At 44.5% G+C, this 27,060-nt stretch overlaps 1 long non-coding RNA gene across 1 annotated transcript in view; it reads left to right on the top strand.

Moving 5' to 3' along the window:
- Positions 1 to 22,025, top strand: part of LOC132239052 (uncharacterized) — a 61,322-nt gene extending 39,297 nt beyond the window's left edge. Inside the window, exon 3 of the long non-coding RNA XR_009453967.1 lies at positions 21,964 to 22,025. This is a non-coding gene — a long non-coding RNA (uncharacterized LOC132239052). The remainder of the gene's footprint in view (positions 1 to 21,963) is intronic.
- Positions 22,026 to 27,060: the final 5,035 nt, after the last annotated feature.

Below are 27,060 nucleotides of genomic sequence, written 5' to 3'. Positions count from 1 at the left end.
AAGAGTCAGTAGAAAGAAGTCAGTCTATAGTGTCTCCAAAGTTTTGAAGCCTACAAATTTGGCTTCAGACATTTATAAAACCTGAAATCCTCTTATTTTTTCTCCATTCAGATCCCTATTTGTATCTCTGTGGGGGGTGGGATGTAATCTGTTGCTATCTATACTGAAACCATATTAGGCAGGCACTTCTTGTAGTTTCTTTAATCATGCTATTTTAAAATGGGATTTGGGATCCTAGGCAACTTTGTTTGGTACCTGTGGAATAATAATGAGAAAATGACAAATCCTACAGCAGTAATGCCTGTATAAGTGTGTAGGGATGCATGAGTAAGAATGTTCACTGCAGCAGTATGTGTAATATCTAAAATTGGAAACTGAAACATCAGTCAGTAGTGGACTTGTTAAATACATATGATTATACCCATAAAAATGAACATTATGTCACCATTGAGAGAAGCCTATATGTACTAATATGGAAAGTTGCCCTTTATATGTTTAAATGAAGATGACTAATTTTATGTAAAGTATGAAAATATGATTCTATTTCAGTTAAAAAAGATGATTATATACATATATACTCTCATAAATAGCCTAGAAAAATTTTTTTTTTAATATATTTTATTGATTTTTTACAGAGAGGAAGGGAGAGAGATAGAGAGTTAGAAACATCGATGAGAGAGAAACATCAACCAGCTGCCTCCTGCACATCTCCTACTGGGGATATGCCCGCAACCCAGGTACATGCCCTTGACCGGAATCGAACCTGGGACCTTTCAGTCCGCAGGCCAAGGCTCTATCCACTGAGCCAAACCGGTTTCGGCGCCTAGAAAAATTTTGGAGTAATATCCAAACTGTAACATTAGTTAAAGGAGTTGAGGTACAGTAGGGGTTAGAATTACAGAAAACAGGATTTTCTCATCTAAGTCATGCATTACTGAATGTTTAGTGTTTTATTTACCAAAATAATGAGCTACTTTTATAGTCAGAAGAAAAGTTTTATATTTTTATCTTCTGGGATGCAGCTAAAGCTATTATTGGTAGAAAATTCATTACCTTTCATACTAGAATTACTAAACAGAAAGAATGAAAACAATTTCTAGGTTTCACAGTAGTTTACGGCAGTCCTGTTTATGTTTAGTTCCCTTGATCTGTGATAGGATCAGAGCTGAGTCTTTTTTTTTTTAAGTTCTTCTTGTATTTACAACAGTTTCTACATTACATATTTTGTTGACACATGCTATTTAAGTAAAAAGTAATAAAAACACAATTCAATGTGCAAGGACAAATTAAAGGACACAGGTTAGTGGAGCCAGCAACATATAATGGGTAAGGAAATCTGGCATCTTTATCTAGTTATGCTTCTGTGGAAAAATATTGTTTTCAAAACACTTGAAAGGAGCAACCAGGTCTTAGAATTTGTGGAGCACATAGTCTAGCACAATTTCAGTTTTGATTTCTTTAGTGTAGTTTGTTTTTCAGTAATTTGGCTCTCTTTTTGTTTGTTTGTATCAACTTTTTGTTTAGGTTTTTATTACTAGGTTTCATTGTATTGTGTTTGAAAAATGTGCTATGTTTCTACTTATGTGAATTTACTAAGCTTTTCTTTAGAGTTAAGTTCTGTAAATGCTCCATGGATACTTAAAAAGAATATGATTTTTTGGAGGGTATCGAGTTTGAGATGTATCTGTTTGATTTATATTATCAATTTTATTAATCAGGTTCTCTATAGTCCCCCTTATTCTTTTATTTTTTTATTATTTTAAAAAAATCCTTACCTGAGGGTACCCTTTCCATTGATTTTTTAAGAAGAAGTGAAAGGGAAAGGGAGAAACAGAGAAAGAGAAACATGGATGTGAGAGAGACACATCGATTGGCTGCCCCCTACATGCACCCTGACCGGGGTTGGGGATGGAGCCGGTAACTGAGGTACATGTCCTTGCCTGGAATTGCCCAGGGCAGTCCTGCTTATGTTTAGTTCCCTTGATCTGTCATAGGATCAGAACTGAGTCTTTTTTTTTTTTAAGTTCTCCTTGTATTTACAACAGTTTCTATATTACGTATTTTGATGACACATGCTACTTAGTACTCACTAGTAAAGGCTCAAGGTGTCTACATATTCATTGTGGAATAAAGCATTCTTTACAATTGGTCCTGTTCTTCCAGTTTAATATTCTTTAATTTGAATTAAATTTTGATCTTATTATCAAGAACATGGTATTTTAATTAATTAATATTTTTTTAAGAAAATATTTTTATTGATTTTAGAGAGAGAAGAAGGGAGGAGAGGTGGAAACATATATGGGCTGCCTAGCACACGCCCCCTACTGGGGATCAAGCATGCAACTGGGGCATGTGCCTTGACTAGGAATCGACCAGTGGTTCGATTCATAGGTTGACGCTCATCCACTGAGCCACACCAGCCAGGCAAGAACATTGTATTTTTATATAGCAGCTTTTTTGAGATATAATTCACATACCGTATAATCCACCCACTAAAGCATACAGTTTGATTCAATTTTAGAATATTTTCATTACCCCCAGAACAAACCCTTCACCCTAATTAGCAGTTACTCTTCATTTTCCCTAATTCTCTGAGCCTTATGACTTTCTGTCTCTGTAGATTTGCCTCTTCTGGACATTTCATATAAATGTAATCATATAAGATGTGGTCTTTTGTGTTTAGCTTCTCCTACTTAGTATGTTTTTAAGAGTCATTTATGTTGTATCCATGAACAAGCAGTACTTTATTCCATTTTACTGCTGAACAATATTTCATTGCATGCATATCCCACATTTTAGTTTGTTTCCACTTTGGGGCTATCCTATATAATAAAAGCCTAATATACTAAGTGTCTGGTCATCTGGTCGTCCATTTAACCAATCAAAGTGTAATATGCTAATGATATGCTAAGGCCGCTCAACTGCTTGCTATGATGTGCACTGACCACCAGGGGGAAGATGTTCTGACTGGTAGGTTAGCTTGCTCCTGGGATCTGGCCGATTGATCAGGACTGAACAAGATAGGCTGGACATTCCCTGGAGCCCTCCCGCAGTCCCTCCCTGGATGGCCAACCTCCCACATTCCTCCCTGGCCCTGATCTTGCATCGGTGGGGTCCCTTGGCCTGGCCTGCACCCTCTCGCAATCTGGGACCCCTTGAGGGATGTCGGAGAGCCGGTTTCAGCCCGATCCCGCAGGCCAGGCCAAGGGACCCCACTGGTGCATGGATTCGTGCACCAGGCTTCTAGTCCTATATAATAAAAGGCTAATATGCCAATCGACCTAGCGGTGGAATGACTGGTCGCTCTGACATGCATTGACCACCAGGGGGCAGATGCTCAATGCAGGAGCTGCCCCCCTGTTGGTCAGTGCACTCCCACAGGGGGAGTGCCGCTCAGCCAGAAGCCGGCTCATGGCTGGTGAGTGCTGTGGCGATGGTGGAAGCCTCTCCGGCCTCCGTGGCAGCGCTAAGGATGTCCGCCTGATGGCTTAGGCCAGCCGTGGGCAAACTACGGCCCGCGGGCCCGATCCGGCCTGTTTGAAATGAATAAAACTAAAAAAAAAAAAGACCGTACCCTTTTATGTAATGATGTTTACTTTGAATTTATATTAGTTCACACAAACACTCCATCCATGCTTTTGTTCCGGCCCTCCGGTCCAGTTTAAGAACCCATTGTGGCCCTCGAGTCAAAAAGTTTGCCCACCCCTGCCTTAGGCCCTCTCCCTGTCCTAAGCCATCAGTCGGACATCCTCCGAGGGCTCCCGAACTGCAAGAGGGCGCAGGCTGGGCTGAGGGATCCCCCCACCCCCAAGTGCATGAATTTCATGCACGGGCCTCTAGTTATAAATAATCCTGCTAGAGCATTCACGTACAAGTTTTTATGTGGACATATGATTTCATTTCTCTTGGATATATACCTAAGAATGGAATTGGCTAGGTCCGTGTTCGGCAAACTGTGGCTCACGAGCCACATGCGGCTCTTTGGCTCCTTGAGTGTGGCTCTTCCTAAGCCTTAGGAGTACCCTAATTAAGTTAATAACAATGTACCTACCTATATAGTTTAAGTTTAAAAAATTTGGCTCTCAAAAGAAATTTCAGTCGTTGTACTGTTGATATTTGGCTCTGTTGACTGATGAGTTTGCCGCCCACTGGGCTAGGTCATAAGGTAACTTCTTTTTCTTTTGGTGTCCATTTTTTTCCTTTACTTTTTGGTAAGAGCTTTCCTTTTCTATGAATAATGGTAACCTTTTATCTGTAACATATGTTGAACATGTTTTTCCAAGTTTATTTATTGGTCAAACAAGGTTTGCATTTTTATGTAGTACAATCTGCCAGTCTTTCCTGTTTGGTTTCTCTTCTTGACTTAATGTTTAGAAAAATGCCCTCACCATCCTGGAATTATAAAATTCTTTACTTAAATGTCCTTGTGGTATTCTTCTGCATACCCTTTTTGTATTTCCATCTGTGATTCTCCTGGACTCTATTTTGGTGTAGGGAGTGAGATAGGCATTCAGCTTAATCCACGCCCCCCCCCGCCCCCCCCGCAAAGTACTAGTTAGTTGGGGGGATCTAGTGAGGTTGGTTTCCTTCATCTTTTCCTGCATCTCAGTCATATGATGGTTGCAGCCTCAGCTCATTTCTGGGTGCTCCTTCCTGCATCTTGGGACCTGAGGACCCACCCAAATGCAGACTGGTGTGCACCAGAAGTCTACACGCCCCCAGCTCTCTGCTTGGGTGACAGTATAATTTTTCACGAGGGTGCACCAAGGTTAGGTGGACCTTCTAGAGCCCTTGGGGTTCACTGGGCAAGTGGCAGGAGGTCCATCAGCATCCTGCTTCCTCTCCACTTGCATCAGATGAGATGAGGCTAGGGGTCACTTGTAATTTTCAGAGAGGTTTGTCTGCACCCTGCTTTTTAAATTTCTTTTCTACATCAGTATTTTTTCTGCCTCTTGCAATGCCATAGATCTCACATCTTTCCTCCACATCCTTCCTGACCTCCATCAAGGCTCACATAGCCTGATAACACCATCTCTCTGCCTCAAACTATAGGAGTGTTATGCTCTTAAATACAGTGAGCTGGGTAACACCCAGAGAGGGGAGGTGACTTACCCATGGCCCCACAGGAAGTTTAGATGCCTAAACTCCTGTAAGAGCTAGGGCAAAAGCATGGGTGCCTTAATTCTAAATCACAGGTTTCTTTTACCATGTTACACATCTATGTGGCTATGAGCACACATCCTAGAATAAGAGTGGCCGGGTTCATATCCCAGCCTTGCTGCTTTCTAGCTGCGTGAACTTGTTACGTCTCTTTCAGGAGCCCCATTTCCTTATCTGTCAAATAAGGACAAAACTGCACTTACCTTCTAGTGTTGATGTGAGGGTAATGGCAGAAACTACAGGTAAGGCCCTTAGAACACCGCCTACATGATGTGCTGCCTATTTTTATTACGTGGTTCTGTGTATGTTGCATACAGCAATATGAGATCCTGCCTTCCTCCTGCCCGTTGCTGTGCAATTTTGATGGTCTGAAGAATTCCCTAATTAAAAATTGACATTTGTATAACTTTGAATCCCCTCGAAACAAACAACAGACACTGGCTATTTTGCATACCCATCTGGAAATACCAGGAGCAAGAGATGTGGATCTGCACTGTTTCTTTGATGACAAATTGCAAAAGCCAGGAGAACTCTTGAACAAATCCAGTCAACACCACTCCTTGCTCAATCCCAAATGCTAATTGAAAACGTAGCAGGATTGGAAAACTCTCAAGCATATGCTCAGATCATTTCCAAAGTTTTTCAGTCTCAATTCCAAAGAACAGAGCTTTGTCAGGAGAGCAAGTACCTTTAAAGGGTAGGGTTGGGAGAAAGGTGTGTCTTTAGGGATTGGAGGTATCTCTCCTCTTTTCTTTTTTAAAATAATATTTTCATTGATTTCAGAGAAGAAGGGAGTGGAAGAGGGAACAGAAACATCAATGATGAGAGAGAATCATTTATCAGCTGCCTCCTGCATGTCCCACACTGGAGATGGAGCCCACAACCTTGGCATGTGCCCTGATTGGGAATTGAACCATGACCTCCTGGTTCATAGGTCGATGCTCAACCACTGAGCCACACCAGCTTGGCATCGCTCTCTCCTCTTTTGCACACACTTGACCTCTTGACTGTTTAATAATAAATTCTCCAACACTTCCTATTGGCTTCCTTTCATTTATAAGTGTCCCCCAATCAGTGTGTGAACTCATACTTTCTGCCTTAAAGGGAGCTGAATCTGTCATGTCCATGTTAACATCACATTTATATTAATGCAGAGTCCATGCTTCTTACCATGGTGTAAGGCCATCTCAGGGAGAAGGCACTGGTCTTCATAGCATGTTACATGGTAATTCCAAGGCAGGAGCTGGGTTTCCCCCAGTTGGGACAGGGATGGAGATTGTGCAGTGGAGGCTGCCCCACCTGGGACTGGAGGTGCCTGTTGTAATGAGTGGGAGCTGGCATTCTCTCACCCATGTGTGTTGTGCTGTGTGAAATCTAACATGCACTGTGAGGCCCTAAGGAAAGATGCTGCGAAGCGGTGTGATGTGAGCTGGAGCTGGAAAGTAATGTGGGATGTGGTTCATGCACAAACAAATAGAAAAGTTGGTAAAAAGGGAAATGATACAAGAAAGAATAAACGTGATGGCAGTAGGAAGCCAAGGTTCTAGAAAATAGCTGAGGTTGCTGTTTTCACGTAGAGGCAGGGAAGAGGAGGCTCAGGGACTCTGTGTGGATATAGGTTCACGGGTAGCCTGGGTCAAGGATGCTTACTTAGGAAGCTCTTCATTTCTTCCTTCTTCATGTCCAGAAGGGGACAAATACTGGTTTAATCTGGAATGAGAGCAGGTTCTTAACTTGGGGTCCACTGAGGGTCTTGAATAGAATTCTGGGAGTCTATAAATTTAAATGGGAAAATATTATATTTTTATTAGCATCTAATTGAAACTTACCATTCATTTCAATTATTGAATATAGGCAACAGGTTGTAATAGTATTAGCAGTACGTACCTGTGACTTTGTTACCAATAAAAATCACCATTATATTAATTTTATTTCCCATTATAGTATGGCAGATATCTCAAACATCACTCATGCTCATCACTACTATGAATTATGGAAGTTATTAGATCCTCTGATAAATCTCCTTTTTATGCATTAATAAAAGAGCACATATATTTCTATATCACATTAAAACACTTTGATAACTATTTCATTATCTTTGGTTTCCTTTGTAATCCATTGTGTTTTATTTTATGCTTTTAAAAATATTATTCTGAGAAGCAATTTATAGGCATCAACAAATTGCCAAAGTAGTCCTTGGTTAAAAAAGTCAAGAAATTTTAGGTGGCATGGAAGGGGACAGATAGCTGGAGATACTCTTACCCTCTGAGCCTAGGGGAAGAGTTTGGTCAAAGAGAAAAGTGAGAGGATGCTCTGGGAGGTGCTAAGACCCAGGTGTCTGGACTCTTGACCACCCAATACTGCTTCAGGGTGGTCCCCAGATTTGCCTTGCCCCCCAGGGCAGAAGATGGAACTGGAAGGACCTGGGTCCCAGGGGCTGTTGTGCAGGTTGCTAGACCTGGGTCTGGAGGATGTGCTGGGGCAGGGATGCTGGCTGCGTCATTGCTCCCAGATTTCCATCTGATAATTGGGTTGGCAGATATGAGATCAAGAGCCAGGCTTTGCCCCGGACTGACTTTAACAGCTTGGACAGTTTCCTCATCCATGAATCGCCATTCATTCAACTAATACTCATTAAGCTCCTAGCACTGAGCGGGAGGACGCTGCTGCTACAGTCACTGAGTGGATTACATGAAATGCTGTATCTGAAAACACTCTGAAAATGGATGCTCTCATTGAAGAAGTGTTTCTTTTAAAAAAATTATCCATCTTTTTATGTTCCTTAGTCAAGTTGCCCTTTGAAGAAAAGAGACTTGCGTCTTTGCAAAAAGGGCATAGCTTTGGGGGTTTGCAGCTCCACTGGGCTGATCCTTCCATCACCCTGACAATGCAGTGTAAAGTGTCAGGACCAAATTCCAGTGGTTTCTATCAGAAGAGCCCAGACTGCTGGATCAATTAGAGCTATCAGCCAGGCTAACAGGGTGCATGTGTTTATTTATGTACTCAAGTACCCTGATAATTAAACTCATTCAAAGTCACAATGATTGGTTAAGAGGTCTGAATAATCATAAGTGAGGATTATAATTTGTACGTCACACTGTTTGGTTTAGAAGTACAGCACAGTTTGTTGCAAGAAGGACAAAGGAAAAAAAACGTTCATGTGTCGGACACAAAGCATGAATATTAGAGCAAGTAGGGAAACCACTGCTGTGATCCAGAAGGTACTCCAAGGCTTAAAGATACCTGTTTTTTTTTGGTAGAACAATGCAGGCACCCTGATCCTAAGAACCAATAGAGTTCACCTCGCCCAGGTGGAGGCCTCCTGCAGACAAGAGACTAGGCCATCAGTGAAGATGACAACTTTTGCTGGACCACAGCCTTTATATTGTCTACCTTCAAGCCTTGGCCACCAGCCCCACTAGATGCAGAAACCACTGAATGTTATGCTGAAAAGTTTTGGTTCTGGCATTAAACTCCTGGCTCATCCTGGGCTAGTGTCTTGGTCTCTCTGAGTCTGTTTCTTTATCTGCAAAAATGGGGATAACAATAACTATGGTATCAGGTGTTCGGAAGGTTGAATGAGAGAATGATTATAAAGCACTTGGCTCGGTGCTAAATAAATGTTAGTTATCATTACTGTTATTATTGCTATTGGAGGCTTGCTGTGGGAGGAAGCACACTCATTAGGCCATACCTGGTTGTGTTGCTGTTCCTTCTCCCTTCTTCTCTGGCCTCCTGTCTGCTGCACTTGTTGACGCCCTCTCTATTCATGGCAAAATTCTAGCACAATCTTACTTGGCCCTTCAGTTAGAAAACTTGGCTTGCATTCCCCCCAAGAACAGAACAAATGAACCTCTGCTCATAGGGACTATAGGATTCTGATAGGGAAGTTCTTCAGAATCTTGGGGCAGGTCAGGAAATGCCACCTTCTGACCTCAGTGCTTGGAAAATTAGCATAAGTGAGAGCAGGGAAGGGGAAGCAAATGGCCACTTCTTAAATTGAAGGGACTGTTGCACCATTTGTGGGTGGCATGTTCTTGGGTGCATGGCTTAACCTTGGTGAGCTCAGGGCGGTGGTGGCTGAGATAACTGTTTATCCACCGCAAACTCATTCTCCTACTCCACAGTGTGTTGCTGTCATTGAGAGGTGCCAGTGTAGCCAGAAATTCCTTATCCCAGCTACATGTGCATCGAAATGGGTCCATGTGACTAGTTCTCCCCAAAGGGATGTGAGTGGCAGTGATGTGTGTCATTTCTCAGCGGAGGCTTTTAAGAAGCTGGTGGGGTTTCCCCAGGCGCTCTTTCTGTTTCCACTGGTGGAAACAAAGGACTTTGAGGCCCAAGAGGATGGTTGGACCACAACATGGAAGGTACCTGGGTCCCTAATCAACATGCAAAAGAAAGCCACCTGTCACCCAGAAACACTTATGTGGGTCATCTAAGTGAGTGAGAAACAAATTTCTTTTGGGTAATGATAGTGAAAATGTTGGGTTTATTTGTTACAGCAGCTGGTGTTATTCTCACTAATAAAGCCATCATATGTAGAATGGTATACTGGTTTGAAGTGCTCCACAAACCCAGGTTGCAAATCTTCTACTCATTGATTTATTCATCTGTTCATGTTTAAAAACAAATACTTATTGAATATCTCTGAGGCTCTGTTCTAAGAGCTGCGGATACACGCAGGGCCCTGCTCTTATAGGGATTTTATATTCTGGTTGAAGAGAATACAAATAAACTGATCATTAAGGTAACTTGGAGAATGCTAAGTGCTACAAAGAAAGCAAAAAGGGTGAGGTGATAGATAATGACAATATTTTGGTAAAATGGTCAGAAAGGCTTATTTGAGGAGGTGACATTCCAGCTGGGGCCTGGCTGATGATAATCATCAAACTCCTCTCTTCCCAAGTGGGGATGCTTCAGCCACATCAAATTCCTTGCTTTCCTAGGTAATGCACCTTTCTGCCCTCAGCTATTGGAGCACCTTTCTCTTTCTGTGAATTGCATCTCCTTGAGGACCCAGCTCCTCAGCAGCAGCCGCGGGGAGGGCCCCCCTTCTGTTTGTGTGCATGCCTTAGCCATAGCCAGCTCTGCTGTAGCCTGCATGCTTCTTTATGTATCAATTTCCCCCAGCAGCCTGTGACCTCTTATTCATTTTTGTATTTTATAGTTGCACAGTGCTGGGCACAGAATATTTGTGGAGTTAATTTGAATATAAAACCACCAGAAATGATTATTTGCTTCTGTCAGGAGCCTGCATAATGCATCATGTTTTGCAAATGGCTTTTGTTTTGTCTCGTGTCTAGAACACCAGCCCCTTTAACTGTGTGCATATGGTGACTGAGCCAATTTCAATTAGTATGTGCATAAATACTCATATTTCTCAGACAAAGGCAGAATCTCTGTTTTCTTTCTTTCTTTTTTTTTAACCTGTTGGCAAAACATACCCTCGCTACTCCTCGTGAGCCTGACAACACCTCCTCAGGTTGACAAAAAAGCCCACCAGGTCCTCTCTAAGGGGGATGTGAGGGTTTGGGGTAAGGGTAGGATGTGATGAGTTCTCTCCCTGAAGACCTTGACTTTGATCTCCCTTCATCACACTCTTGTCAGCCTGGCAGCCACTGATGCCTGGGTGAAGGTTAGACAACATTTGAGAAAAGTCTTCTTGTTTATGGCAAAGGTCATTTGGGTGTCATTCCCTGGGGAACCTGTTGCAGGAAGGGAGGGAGCAAGAGAAGAGAGCTCCTGTTTGGTGAGCACTCCTATGTGTAAAAAGCCCCAGGTGTATAGAATGTCAGCCCCTTGCACCAGGCAGATCAACAGTGCAGGGGAATTTGTACTCCAGAGCCCCATGCATAGGTCAAGGCTAGACTTCACCCAACCCCATCGTTCCTGGGCTCTTTCCTTCCTTCTCCTGACCTCCCTCCCTCGTAGGTTCCTCATAAGAGCATCCCCTCAATACATCATGTGCATCTGAATCTTTGTCTCAAGCTCTGCCTCCAGGGGCCTCTAGACATCTTCTCTGTGCCAGGTGCCAAGGTACCACCTCACAACCAAGCCCTGGGGAGGGAAGCCCCACACTGCTTCCCTGGCCACAGAGCGGGTTTCAGGACTCCTCAATGGTTGGTAGCACAATCTGCCAGAGCTGAATGTTAACTGGGTTACATCTTGCTTGTGAGCGAGGTCACTGCATGTCACAGAGCCAGGAGCTGGCCATCCTGGTCCACATGGCTGGTGGGGTCCATGGACTCTGGGTTTGCTCTGAAGACCTGGTCACATAGCTTTCTTCACATAGGTGGGCATGTCCATCTCAAGATTTAGCTTTTGGGGTGGGAGGTAGGAGGGCTCACTTAGACCTCGGGACTGGTGTGTGCTTCAGTGTCCCTTTTTCTAGAGACTTTTGCTCTTGGATATTGTACACGTGCCAGCCATTAATAAAGCCAGGACTCTGTTCCTTGTCTGTCTGTGGATCCTCAAGTGACTGGTTCCTCACAGAAGCCCAGAGGGCGAAGAGGAATGAGTGGTCGGTTTTAAGCACCAAAGCCCTACCTTGAATCCATGACAAACCCTACAAAGTAAATGTTACGATTCTCATACTCATTTGACTAACAGAAAACTTCATTATGAGGAACTTGCTAGGTTTAGGAAATTTAGAGGCCTGAGGACACAGTGTTGTTTGAGTTGGGACTGGGACCTTGGATAGTCTGGCTCCAAAGGCCAGGCTTTTTCATCCACACCAGAGGTTGGAAAAGTACAAGCGAAATCCTGCCTGTTTTTGTCAATAAAATTTTATTAGAACACAGAGGTGTTCATCATTTACATTATGGCTGCTTGTGTGCTACAGCGGTAGAGCTGAGTAGGTCTGAGACCATATGGCTTACAAAGCTTAAAGTATTTGCTATCTGGACTTTTACAACAAACATTTGCCAGCCCCTGGTCTATACTTTACTCCCTTGGGGAGTATTCTTTTTTTATAGTCTGGGGTCCCCAAGACACTGAGGGGTGGAAAGATCCTGATATGAATTCTGGCCGTTAAACCCTAGTCAAAGCCATTCATCCTCTCTTAGCCTTGGTTTATTAATCTATAAAATAGAGACAAGAACAACCACAGTGTAGTTTTGTTTTGAGGATCAAATAAAGCAACAATGATAACTAATGATTTTAGTTAAAGGTTATTGAGTGCTTACTATATGCCAAGTATGTGTGGACAGACATTATCTTTTTTGATCCTCACAGGTGTCTGGCGCAGAGTAGACATTCAGTGAGAAGTTGAATGAATGAAATAAGTATTGTTATTCCTATTTCTCAGATGAGGAAACTGAGGCTCAGAAAAGTGAAGCAACTTAGAGCTTGGCTGCCTATGATGGTATATACTATTGGGTTCAGGACAAGCATGAGGGGCCAAAGATTATGAAGGGCAATGTTCTTCTGTTGGGAGTAGGGTTTTTCTCCTGCTGGGAAGATCTGTGGTCTTTGGGGCTGGTTTCCATGGAATGTAGTAAAGATTGCTTCCTCTCAGCTTCTCCTCCTTGGTGGAAATTCCACAATTGAATCAGATCCTATTCTATTCTTTTCAATTCCCCCTGCATCATCTAGTGACTGGAATTGTCAGCAAACCCATCATCTTCTTGTTGATGTGCGTGAGTGAAACAAAGATTAACTGCCTCAGACAGGCGAACACTTGGAAGTCATAATTATGGGAATCACGTGTAGTTTGGGTCCATTTGAGTGAGTCTGAGCCACGCGTGAGCCAGACAGCAAGCATGTTTGAAAAACTTTTCTAGTTGTGGCTCTGGTGATTTTGGTTATGCAGGAAGAAGTGGTCACTCTGCCTGCACCAGGCAGACAAAGCCACCTCTACCCACCAGCTGCCCCTTAACCATGTGGACAGTGATAGGTGCAATGAGTAGGATTCCTGAAAACTGCTCAGGAATTTTTGTAGATTCAACGATGAAAGAATTTCGGTTCTAGGAGAAGGGACATGAATTGAGTTGACTGGGGAAAGATCATTGTCTTAGTTTGGGTTTCCCTGGAAGCAGACATTGAGGAACAGATTGGAAAGCAAGCACTCTATTTGGGGATTGGATTCCAGGGAAACTGGTGGGAAACACTGGGAAGTGAGACAGGGAAGGGAAGGAATGTGTTCTCAAGCAGATGACCACTGTAGGCAAATGAAGGTTAATTCTACTAGGAAATTTGTGGAGTCAGAACAGTACACACACTTCCCTCAAAGGATGAGGGAGCTGGGGCATTTACACACCGATTTCCAGCAGTCCCGGCATTTTTAGTTTGCTTCCATGGAATGCCCTGAAATGGTGAGGCTGGACGCTGACCTCAGATTCGCCCTCCTGTTTGCTGTATGACCTTGGGCAAGCTACTGAACCTCTCTATTCTGATCTGTTGGATAAGAAATATGATAGTACAGAATTTACCTGGTGACTGTGAAGATTAAAAGAGATAAGGCACACAAGACACTTGCAGGCTACTTGGCACAAGGCAACCATTCAACAGAGTTTAGCTATTTTTGTTAATGTATTCATTCTACTGAAATGGAATGGGGAACATTCAGACATAGGAGATGATGTGGGGGAAAAGGGACAAGAAAAAGTGACCCAAGGAGCTGTGTGACATAGAAGGAAATGATTAATAAATAAAGCCAGTCCTTGCAGAAAGTGGGGTGTTTTGAGGATGGAGGACAGGAAGTAGCCCTGGAAGAAAGGGCATGGGAATCAGGCCACATTCAGCTCAAATATATTCTTTTCCCACCTAAAACACGGAACTCTGGAAACACTTCTGACAGGGAGAGTGGAGTCCCATTGCAGAACACCATTCCCAGAACCTCCTGTGTTGCAGGGAGCCACCCTGGTAATTAGGGACAGACTTTGCAGTAGTGATGGGAACACTGAAGCCATTCTATGCAAGGACTTCAAAGATATGAAGCTGAACTTCACAGATAACAATTTGTCAGCAGCAGACAGCATTGCGTATATAGTGTCGCTCTGGGCTGGTATGAACATGTAGACTGTCAAGCTGTCTTCCAGATCTTGGCTTGTTTGTAGAAGGATCTTATGTACAGTTGCTGATGCCCATGTAGCTTGGATCAGATGCTTCTGTACCTGTGGACTGACCTCGGGGGAGTAGCAGGCTGACCAGTGTGCTAGAGCAGGATGTCCAAAATTATGGGAGCCAGCTGGGGTGCAGGTCAGAACCATGATAGCAATAGGTAACCTTTAGTGAGGTTTTCTGATGTGCTAAGCCCTAGCTAGTATGGCTTAGTGGATAGAGCATCAGCCTGCAGGTTTGATTTCGATCAAGGGCATGTACTTCGGTTGCAGGCTCGATCCCCAGCCCCAGTGGGAGGCAACCAATTGATATGTCTCTCTCACATCGATGTTTCTCTTTCTGTGTTTCTCCCCCTCTCTTTCATTCTCTCTAAAAATCAATGGAAAAATATCCTCAGGTGAGGATTAACAAACAAACAAACAAACAAACAAAAAACTCTTCATAAGATTATGCCATTTCCCTATCCCAAGAGTCAAAGGGAGTGTCTCTGCCTTGACAGCCTGCATACCCTCCTTCCATAGTTAGTGCCTGTTCAAATAACCTCTCTGTCAACCAGTGGCTTTCCCAGCAGACTTTCTCTAGAGTCTCGCCTTTCATCACTAGCTCCCAGGTGCACTCTGAGTGCTGGGTTGGAGAGCAGGAGTTCTCTTCCCCCGGCCTTGGGCCCTGCTCTCTTTGCAAAGAGCAAACATGTGTCACTGGGGAGCATCATTGGCTCATTGTCACTGGCAAAGCGAGGGAGGGGGAGGACCGTTTTGTCTCTGGGTTCAGCAGTGGTTAGCAGACAGCAGCATAATGGCCAGCCAGTGTGAAACTGTGCAAATTGCCTCATAAATAACTTGTAATGCTCAGGCACCAGAGAGAGGCCGTAGCTCATGGATAAATGACTCCCTGCCATTTCGGGGTATTAAACCAGGTCTAATACGGACCTCTCCGTGGGGATTCATTAACTGCTACGGGTCTCCCGCACGCAGGCCTGCTGGGACGTGGGCACCTAGTGTGGCACTTCTCTTGGCACTGGGCTGGGGGCAGCACACTTCTGAGAAGGGCCATTAGGAGGGGAAAGTAAGTACCTTTTAGCAAACAAGCCAGGGGTGAGGCCTGCAGGAACAATATATTTTCTCCAGAGAATTCTCTGCCTCTGAGGAGGTCTCTTTGTGGGGTAGAGAAAAACATCATAATAACAACAGCGAACGTTTATTGGGTACTTACTCTGGGCCAGACACTCTACGAAGTTTTCTCACGGATTAGCTCAGGTACTTCCCACAGAGTCCCATTAAACAGATGCTATTATTACTCATCCTAGTTTTATAAAGAAAGAAACCAAGGCTCACAGAGGCGTAGTTCCTTGATTCAGGTAACATAGCCACTATGTGGTGAGTGTATTAGTGATCTTTTGTTATATGGTGGTAACAAATGAGCCTGAAATCTTAGTGTTAAAAATAAGGTTTTTATCACTCCTCTCTTATGCCACTCATGGGTCAGTTGCCCCATTCCATCCATCTTTATTCCAGCTGCAAGGGTACTTTTATTAGGGACATGCTATTATCATGGCAGAAGAAAAGCTAAGCAAGAAAACTGGAAAAACCAGCTGTGGTTGTTAAGGTTTCTGCTCAGAGTTGGCATATATCACTTCTGCTCCCATTTCGTTGGCCAAAGGAGGTCACATGACCTAGCCTTCTTTCAATGAGGAAGTTTACTCCTCCCACAGGGAATTACTGTAATTAATAACAACGGGGAAAGTTATTTAATTGTCTTGTAGGGAGGGCAGAAAATGGGGAATAATAATAATACAGTTGACCCTTGAATAACAAAGGGGCACCGACCCCTACACAGTGAAAATCTGCGAGTAGCTTTTGACTCCCCCCAAACTACTAATAACTCACTGTTGACTAGAAACCTTACCAATAGCATAAATAGTCAATGGACACGTATTTTGTATGTTATATGTATTATATACTGTACTCTTACAATAAAGTAAGCTAGAGAAAAGAAAATGTTATTAAGAAAATAAAAAATACATTTACAGCATTGAAAAAAATTTGTGTATAAGTGGATCTGCATATTTCAAACCTGTGTTGTTCAAGGATCAACTATAAAATCTGCACAGGTGTAGAACCCAGATCTTTGTGATGATTTATTTTGTGCTTTTATTCTCTGCCTTTGTGGATTTGGAGTTGGGAGACCTGGGTCTGGGTTGTGGCTCTGCACTGAGAAGCTGTGTGACTAAGGGCAAATCTCTTCCCCTCTCTGGCCCCCTTTGTCCCTGTCTTAGTTAGTAACCCTAGAAGCCAACCCAGAGACAAAGATTTGAGTGCAAGTAATTTATTTGGGAGGTGATCCCAGGAAGCCTCTCCTGTAAGGACTGGGTAAGTAAGATAGGGGAGGGAAAGGAAGTCAATGAAGTGTGTGTTCTCAAACAGGTTACCCTCAGAGCAACTGGGGCACAATTTTGCCCAGAAACTTTGGGGGATACACACCTGAGTTATCTCACCTGCGAGGTGAGGATGCTGGGGTATTTATTCCCCAACTCCCAGGCCATCATTAGTTGAGAGTATTTCTGGGGATAATGAGTCTCCTGCAGTCAGAAGAAGTCCCCGGGCAGTTACATGTTTGCAGTAAGCATCCTTAGCCAGTGAAGTTCCCATCTGTCCAGTGAGCAGTGTAGAGTAGGAAAGCTTTAAGGGCTCTTCCTTTTTTTGTTTTTGTTTTTGCTAATCTTCACCCAAGGATATTTTTTCCATTGATTTTTAGAGAGAATGGAAGGGAGGAAGGTGGGAGGGAAGGAGGAGAGAGAGAGAGAGAGAGAGAGAGAGAGAGAGAGAGAGAGAGAGAGAGAGAAACATCGATGTGAGGGAGATACATCAATTGGTTGCCTCCAGCATGCACCCTGACTGGGGCCAGGGATCGAACCTGCCACTCAAGGATGTGTCCTTGACCAGGAATCGAACCCACAACCCTTGGGTGTGTGGGCCAATGCTCTAAACAGGGAGCCACACCAGCCAGGGCTGAAGCTCTTCTACGTTTTGTCACCTATGCCTGGCCGTGTTGCTTGGCACTGTCCTACATATCAGTAATCTGGATGAAGGTGGGAATAATAGTCATTTGCATTTCCTGACCCATCTCTTTCTTCTTTGCTTTGCAGGATGCTCTGTCTGTCTCTTGCGTTTCACAGCCCTGGCTCTGCCCCAGGATGCTGCAGTTCCTACTGCCTGCTTGAGTGGAGGGTGCTCTTCTCCCATAGACCATGTTTGAATGGTCACAAGGAGGCAGCATCAATGATATGCTTGTTTCCCACTGCCACCTGCCAACCAGTCTCTCCCATCTATATAAATTAAAGCCTAACTGACTGGTCAACCATCTGACTGTCCAGTAGCTAAGACATGCACTGACCACCAGGGGACAGACGCTCAATGCAGGAGCGGAAACCACAGCATGGAAACATGGAACAGGCTGATGAATCTCAGAGGGGAAGGGGGAGGAGGGCGGGCGGGAGGAGATTAACCAAAGATCTTATATACATACTAGAGGCCCAGTGCATGGATTTGTGCACTGGTGGGGTCCCTTGGCCTGGCCTGCACCCTCTCACAATCTGGGACCCCTTGGGGGATGTCGGAGAGCTGGTTTCGACCCGATCACTGCAGGCCAGGCCAAAGGAACCCAGTAGTGCACAAATTCATGCACCGGGCCTCTAGTAGTACATAAAATGCCCTTGTTGCTTTGAAGCCCTATCCACAGCACTCTGCCACCCCCTTTTTCTCATCCTCCTTTAAGCATATTCCCAGCCTCCACCGAGCTCCATTCACTTAAGGCTGTCTCCCTGCATGCATTCCCTCTCTGAGCCATCACCCTGGGCCACGCCTTTGTAAGGTTGATGCATTCTTTACCTAGAGTTCTTGCACTGATGTCCTTGTCTAGTTCAGGCCACCCACTTCTCCCTCCAGGACAACTAAAACAGACTTGTTAAAAGTCTCCTCTTTCACTACACTCCCCCCCGCTCACCCCCCTGCCCCCCTTCCCCGGGCCTCAATTTCTGCCTATATATCCATTTATCTATACTTTGGCCAAAGCAAACTCTCTTAATCATGAGTGGGTAGAGAAATAGCAGAGCATAGAGATTAAGAATGGGAACTCCAGAAACAGGCAGTCTTGGTTTAAATCCTGTATCTGCCACTATTAACTATGAGAACTTAGGCAAGCCACTTACCCTTTCTGTGTCTCAGTTTCCTCAGGTTCTACCTCATAGGGTTGTTGCAGTGATTAAGTGAGTAAGCATCTGTAATGCGCTTAGAACACCACCTGGCACAGAGTGCTTACTGAATTTGTTAAATAAATGGAATCTGATAATGATAGCTTCTCTTTGCCTCAAAGCCTCCATCCCTCCCAACCATCCACAGGGAAGAGTCTGAGCTGGCCAGCCAGGCACTGAAGGCCCTGGGTAATTGGCCTACACTTCTCTTTTAAAAAACAACCTTTCAGTGCCTTTTCATTTTATGACTCAGCTGTTCCATATCTCTGAGTCTTGGCACATGCTGTCCCCTTTGCCTGGTACGCTGAGCCCTGCCTTGTCCACTTGCCCATTTCCTACTGAGCTCTCAGGAGCCACCCCAAGCTTTTCCTTCCCTACAGAGTTCCTGGGCCTATTCAGGTAGAGATAATTGCCTTCCTCCGTGTGGTGACTGGGCACTGCCCCCATTTGTGACTAGGGTGAGGCATGTGAGGCACTGCCTTCAGGGGCAAAATTTAAGGGGGTGTCAAAAACTCAGTAGTCAAGGTAGAGAATATTTAAATATTTGAAAGAATAAAACTGAATGTGATAAATCTATGTTGAACAAAATAGTAAAATTTAAAACAAAAATGGAATCAAACCCTGCGCTTATAAGACCCGCCCCACTTGCCTCACTCTCATTCTGGTCCTTATTCCTCTGACTCGACTAGAGTGCCCTCTCTCAGGCTCTCATTTTATTGTGTAACCCTCCATCTTTGCTCCTAACTACAGTTATGATTCGGCACTTATTTGTATGATTGTCTAATGTCAGTCTCACCTACTAGACAGCAAGCTCCATGAGGGCAAGAATTGTGCTGTTTAGTTCTCTGTTGTATCCTGACACCTAGTAGGCGCTTGATAAAAGTGTTGGTGAATGAATACATGAATGAATACTATTTTTATACATCATTTGAGAGTGTCCCATGATTTTTTTGCTTTTTAAACAGTGGTAAAACAGGTAAAATGAACCCCTGATGCAAAAGCTAAGAGGCTTCCCCTGGAGTCTCCTCCAACTCTAGGCATCATAAAGAGTTCTCCTTTCTTCTTCTGAGCAGGGTTGACAGGCACAACATAAATTATGATGTGAGTGGCGCTCCCTGGAGTTGAGCAGTGTAGAGGCTATAAGGCTGTAAACAGCAGCCCTGCCCTGAGAGTAGAGGACGTGAGTCTGGCTAAGCCAGGGCCAGGGCAGAGTGGAGGAAGGGGGATATACTTGAAGACAGAAGTGCTGTAAATGGGCCAAAGAGGGCTCTTGGGGAGCCTCCCTAGGGTCCTCACTATAGTTCACCCTCCAAGCCTCCTCAGCTCCTCTTCTCCAGCAGCTGCCACCTCTGGGGATTTGAAGTCTAGCCCAGACCTCTTCTTGTGGTCCTGGAGGCCTTGTGGACCTCTCACCCAGCATGGGACCTGATACCTGGTTACCTGACCTCCACATGCCATGAATCCTAACTCATTCTTGTTTCTCAGTCAGGGAAGACAATATAGGCTAGGGCTGTGGACCTTCAAAGCCACGCTGCCTCTTACTAATGGTACAGCTTTGGGCGAGTAACCTCTCTGTGCTTCAGTTTCCTACCTGTAAAGTGGGCTCATATCTACATTACCGGTTGTAGGGTCAAACTGAGCTGGAGTGTATTAAAGTACAATAGTGCCTGCTGCTTGGTAAGAATGATGTCTGTTTTTCTTCCCCTTCAGTCTGGCTGGCCTGAGGCCCTGAGGTGAGGTTGACAGTCCCAGGATATCTAACCAGGCTTAGCTTCTTGTTTCTTGTCAGGGAATGCCATATGGCTCCCCGTGAGCTTCTTTCTGTTCTTTGAAGGGCTGACTCTGCAGGAGAAATGTCCTTGGGCAAGAAGCATGTCTCTAACGCCACCTCCCAGACACATATGCTCCTGCCCACCCTCGGAGGCTCTCTCCCTGCCCTTCACTCTTTATCAGCCTCATCAAGTCTTTATTATAAAACCCTTTCCAGCTCTCTCCAAAGGTCATTATAATTAAAACCACTTCTGCAATCATGTCCAACTTCTTAGCCCCCTGCAGAGGAGTGTGAGATCATGGTCACTGGCCTAAGGGGCCCAGTTCTGGGAGGCCTGTCTGTCTCACCTCTCCACCCCGGGGTGGTGGTGGTCATGGAGTCTTGTCCTGCACCCCCAGAGACACCTCCTTTGTTCAAACCACCTCTGCCTTAAACCTGCTGCTCTGCTCTCTGTCCTTGGGGGGGGGGGGGGGCTGCGCCGAGGAATATAGATAGTGTCACGTCAGGATGACAGTTTTTCTCACGTCCTTCTGTGATGCTCTTTAGGCATTTCTCCTGCTGTTTTGAACGCGAGTGCTGACTGTGACAGTGAGAGACGAGACAGGGCTGTTGGCAGGGAGGGCTCCCTCCAAGGCAGTGTGGAGGTGAGATCCCTGTGGCCAGGGGAACATAACATGCTCTGTGCCAACAGTTCACAGGATTGGGCAGACAGTGTTGTGACCTCCAGGGACTCTGCATCTTGAAGTGCTTTGCCTGTTATTATGGGCTGGACTGTGTCTCCCCCAAGTTCATCTGCTGAAGCCCTGACCTGGAGGACCTTAGAATGTGCCTGTATTTGGAGATAGGGTCTTGAAAGAGGAGATTAAGTTAAAATGTGGTTCATGAGGACGGGCCCCAATCCAACAACTGGTGTTGTTATAAGAAGAGGAGATTAAGACACAAACAGCCCAGAGGGAAGACCATGTGAAGATACACCTGCAAGTCAGGGAGAGAGACCTCAGAAGAAATCAAACCTGCCAACTCCTTGATCTCAGACTTCTGGTGTCCACAACTGGTTGAAAATAAATTTCTCTCAGTCTATAATACTTTCTTATGGCAGACCTAGTAGACAAATACACACATATTTTGTTTATTTCTCTGTGGGCAGGTGAGTCAGTCTCCTAAAATGCTAAAATTTAGGAGCCAGGGGCCACCAGATTAAGTTTTGGTTGAGGAAAGATTTTTCCAGTGGCCAGAACACCCAGACCCTTCGTTCATGGTGCCCTCTTGTGGTGGAGTGTATCTGGGAGGCAAAATTAGCAATTTCTTGCTTGTGCAGCGAGTTAGTAATTGTTCATTCACTATTTTCTCTGTGCAGAGCACTGTGCCCCTCTCTTCATGAGCATTGTCTGTTTCACCTTAATAGAAATCAATGAGGCAGGCTCTATTGAGAGCCCTGATTTGTGCAGGGGGCAGTTAAAGCTTAGACAGGTTAAGTAGCATGCCCACAGAACCTGCAGTTGGGAGTGGCAGGGCTGGTGCTGGAACCCAGCTTTGTTTGAGGCCAGAGTCCTGGCTGATCAATGGCTATGTCACCTGGACTTTGGAGAAGCCTGAGACATCTCTCCTGCTCCCCACAAACAATTCCCTTCAGTTGTCCTGTCTGTGTGACTTTGTTTTCCTTTCATGGGGCCACCTAGAGAAAGCCTCCTATTGGCTCTAATTTTCTGGTCTTTTTTAGATCACTGTTGTGGGGGCAACCTTTAAGATGACCCGTGAGGATCTCTGCCTTCTGTATTCAAGCCCAGGTAATTCTCTCGAACCCTTGAGTGTGAGTCATACCTACTGACCTATTGACTTGCTTCTAACAGATAGAATATGGCTAAAGTGATGGGTTGTCTCCTAAGATTAGGTTATAAAATGATAAGAAGGTTTTGTTACTTTGAGATGCTAGGTGTTTGGGTAATTTGTTATGGAGCAATAGATAACCAATGCACGCCCTTTCTTTCAAATCTCCTAATGGGACTGAAGAAGCTGCAATTTGTTTTTTTCTGAACACCTTTTAGGTTTATCATGGGAGTGGCCTGTGAGGTTTTCAGGGTGTCCTCTGTCTCACCCACCAAGTCCGGCTAGAGCAGGGGTTGAGGGCACCTGGGAAGGGAGTCAATTCTTGACCTTCGGTGGTGATCCATGCTAGTCCTGGCCTCCAGGCCTCCTTCCTCTCCACATTCCACAGTGCCTGCCCCTGACTGTCTGCGCTGTTGACATGGAGACCCATTTTTTTGGGAGGCACATTGGCAGGGAGTCAGTAGAACCCAACAGCAGTAGGGATGGAGGAGTAAACAGATCATGGGCAAGCTGCTTGAAGGGGAAGCTTCCCCTGAACTCTGGGAAATTCTAGGAGCAAGAAGTGGGCCTCACAAGTCTGCATGTTGGCATGTAGCCCAGTAGTTAGGTTACAGGAGTCTTCCTCCATCTGTGGAAAGTGCTATGCTGGTGGCTTTAGTCCTGCAAAGCACCTTCTATAACCTTGAGCTCTGACACTGTGGCTTCTAAGCCAAGGGCAGAGGTCAGTGCCAATGGCTTTGCCAGCCTTGGAAGTCAGTACCCCATCCTGAAGCTAGAAACAGAGCTGAGGGAGGGGCTAGCTGAGATGACTAGGTGTAATTTCCAGTTACACCTCCAATACAGAGGAGACTCTGAAGGTTGAAATACTCTTTAGTAGTGCATAGAGTCTTTGCAAGAGAAATATCCTAGGCGGTGGGATTGCTACCCATTTTACTCCCAGACTGGTATGGCCTGGAATTTTGTCAAATATTAATAATGGTTGTAAAACAGTTCACTGAACATTTGCTATGTACTTAGCATGCCCCAGGCAATGTGTTACTGTTTCCCATACACTAAGATATTTAATCCTCCTAACAAGTCTATGGGGACGGTTATTATCAGCCTCCTTTTATAGAGGCTTAGAGAGGTTTAAGTAACTTATACAAGGCCACTGACCCAGGAAGTGAGGAAATGTCCTGGTAAACCCAGAATCTGGCTGGAAAGTCCATGTGTGCAGCTGCTTTGCTGCCTCTGTTACTGTGAAGCCTGCCAGCTGGATTCCGTGTGTGATGGACCCATGGGCTCTAAGGACAGCGTGCACCTACTGTGTGCCAGCATCGTGCAGTTCACATAGTGTGTTTAATCATTATACGCAGGCTCAGAGGAAGGTAGTGATAGCCTTATATTGCAGATGAAGAAACTAAGACTCCAAGAGGTTGTCACTTGCTCAGAGTCACCGCGCAGTGAAGAGCACAGTTGGAATTCAAACTCAGGCTGGCTGTCCACTCTCTTTCAGCCTCATTTAGTGGAAACTGTGGGGAACTTGTGGGGAGGTTCGGCATGAGCCCCAGATCGTCTGATTAATTTCAGCCACTTTGGTGTGAGATCCGAGGCAGGGTCCAGGCATCCTGCCTGTGTTGTGTGCAGAGGGCTCCCCATGGCAGCTCTGAGAGTGCACACCCAGCCCACACGTGGGAGGGCTGAGCTGGTTCCCTCTCCGCTTTATTGATGTCGAGTGAGTTGAAGGTTATTGCTATGAATAATAAATGAGCTATCATAGCGGTGCCGATTATTCCAAAGTGTTACCGATGTTTGTGTTGATAAAAATGAATAAATGGCCAAATGTTTGCTGGGATGGAAGAGAAAAGGCATAAAGAGGAAATTCATATGTGCCTCTGATGGTTAGAAACAATGAGTCTTGAAGCAGAGGCAATCAAGGAATGGGATAAAGCAGCTTTGTGATTTGTTATGTAGGGAAAATAATGACAGAATCTTTCATCTTTGGCCATGTTGGCTGCAAAGTGGTAATAGACACTGGCTTTGAACAGAGGAGATAAGAAACCAAGAGAAAAATAAGGTTCAGAACAGTGAATATGAGAGCCAAAGTGTTGCTTGGCTCTTCTCATAGACAGAAGACGTATCGAGGAAGGACACGGATGCAGCCATTTCAGACTTCTCTGCAGATAGAGGAGAGGGCCTTACTGGCCCCACGTGTGAGGGAGGGTTACTTCCAGGATTGGGAGCCAAGGTCAGATGCAGGAGGACTATGAGAAACTGAATTCGGTGAAGAGGTCAATCAGCCATGGGGTGGCTCCTTTATATCGGTGACTCTTCGCAACCCTTGCTGAGACACCTTTCTAGATTCCATTCTTGTCAGGCTGGCCACAACTCTTCGTTGTTTTTTTCTCCTTACTCAAAACCGCATACCAGAACCCAAGAGAATGAGAATGATGCTATGTCCATGGTTCCCAAACTGTGTGCCAAGATGCCACAGAGCACCACAGCCAACTCAGAGGGGCCCCTTGAGATATTTTAAATGTTTCGAGGGAAACTTGACATCCTCTGGACGTTGTGCTAACTAGTAGCTCAAGGTAATTCAGAGTTTCAACGTTAGATTGTGCTACATTTCTTTTGATGATGTCATATCTTTGCCAAGCTGGGTTTTTAGTCATTGCTGTGATAAAAATCAGGTAGGGTTTGTATTCACTGTGGGGCACAATGTGCAGGTGGTGGTGTCCAGTCGGGTCCCAAGGTTTGAGAAGTTGTGCAGTGCCCAACAGGGACCTGCACCCCATTACTGAGTAATTGTAGTTGTTTGAGAATGAAATTAATGTTATTTTTCCTTTCAATTTATGTGCATTATTTTAAAAACAGTTACATTGGGACATAAATAATTATTAAATTATTTGGACTTAACTACTCGATAAATATAATTGGTAGGTATTCTATTGGCCTGGTACTTCCATGAAAAAATTATGGAGTCACTAAGAGTTCCGGAGACAAAAAGTTTGAGAACATCTGAATAATGTATCAGTCAGGTGCTAGTGGGAAACAAACGATACACTCAAAGTGGGTAATTTGAATAGAGCCTGAGGCATGTGCAGTGCATAGAGAAATCACAAGGAATAGGCAATATTCTGGGGTTAGTAATGGGGAGGTGGGTGAGGGAATTAGGAGGAGAAAGGAAAGAGGGGTTGGTTATCACAACCTGTAGGCAGAGAGCTACGGGGACAGGACTGGCAGCGGAATAGAACTTCAGACAAGCAATATGGAGGGACCTGCTAAGGTGCTATGTCCCACAGAGCTCAACCTGCAGTACTGGTCTGGCATAGCGACACTGTGCTGGTAGTTCTCAAACGATGCCCACAGGGAACCCTGAGCTCCCTGAGCTGTTCAAATTCTTACACCACAAAATCACATCATAGTGGCCTTTTCCAAACTCATCAATTACATCAAGGTCTCGGCATAGAACAGTCTCAATTTTAGGTTTTTTTCCTCCCATAAATTTTCTTTAAACTGAGCCCAAAATAGTGAACAATAAATATTAATGAGAAATTAAAAATGTGATTTTTGACCTGCCGAAGTGGCCCAGTTGGTTGAGTGTCGTCCTGTGCACTGAAAGGTTGCCAGTTCAATTCCCAGTCAGGGCACATACCTGGGTTGTGGGTCTGATCCCTGATCAGGACATATACAGAAGGCAACTAATCAATGTTTCTCTCACACATTGATGTTTCTCTCTCCCTCTCTCTCTCTCTCTCTCTCTCGCTCTATCCTTCCTTCCTTCTCTCCCCTCCCTTCCTCCTTTCCTCTAGCTAAGCATGTCCTTGGGTGATGATTAAGAAAAATAATAAAAAATTAAAAATGTGATTTTTTTAAAGGAGCATTTTATGTATTGTTACTTTTTTGAGATGCAGAAACCTGTATGCATATAATAGAGTCATATTTTCTGCTAGTAAAATGGTTCCTGACTCATGTGACAGAATTAAGTACATCAAATTTTTTTTCATGTGGTTATGCAGAAAGCATACCATCTTCCCAGTGCCTGAATGAATTTGAAACTATTTTGATAGAAAACTTGCCTGTGGTGTAAAATTTAAGTTCTAGATTCATTGTACGTATTGCTATCATTATTGTTATCCCATCATCTCTTTATGAGGGGCCATAATGCATCCTCCACATGTTCTTGCTACACTATCTGAGACAGGGTTTTTGTTTTTTTTTTAGCATGTGGCCCATGAACCAGCAGCCTTGGCAAACATAAATTCTCAGGCCTTACCCCAAAACAATAGAGTCAGAAATTCTGGGCGTGGAGCCCAGTGATCTGTGTTTTAACATGCCCTTTAGAATGAGAACCATTGCTCTTAACCATAGCATAAACCAGTGAAATAGGAGCCCTTGTCCCCACTTGAGAGCTATGGAAACAGAGGCTGAGAGGATGTTACACAGTTGTGAAATAGCAAGACCATGGATTGAATTATTCTGTCTTGAGGACAAATACTTATTCCAGACATCATTCTGGCTCATCCATATAACTAATGAACCAAGACACTGTGCTTCCACTCTGTGCTTTTGTAGAAGACATGCCAACAGGTAAGATAAGCTTCCTGAACTTACTCTCTTAAGAAGATAAGGCAGGAAACAGTAGCAATTAAGTGTCAAGTGACATCATGATCAATGTTATAGGATTTCAGAGAAGAAAGAGCTGAGTGTGCACTGGACTCCTTGTGAACTGTGCTCTCTGGAGTTGTTCAAAGTGCCTCAGGTTGCTAAAACTCTGATCAGATATCTCCAGAAATAGGTGGCTCTTAGGCCTGTCAGGACAATGGGGATAAGTATGGCTGGGGGCAGAGATGGTCAGTGTTTGATTAGCAAAGGGACAAGAAGGGAGTGGCTTTCAAATGGTGAAATGAACCCAAAATGGATTAAATACTTAAGCATAAGACCTGAAACTGTAAACCCCTGGAAGAAAACATAGGGAAAAAGCTCCTTGACACTGTCCTTGCCAATAATT

This window comes from Myotis daubentonii, chromosome 8, assembly GCF_963259705.1.
Source record: "Myotis daubentonii chromosome 8, mMyoDau2.1, whole genome shotgun sequence".
Taxonomy (NCBI): Eukaryota; Metazoa; Chordata; class Mammalia; order Chiroptera; family Vespertilionidae; genus Myotis; species Myotis daubentonii.
Note: the sequence above shows the minus strand (reverse complement) of the source record. Positions and strands in the feature narration are given on the sequence as shown.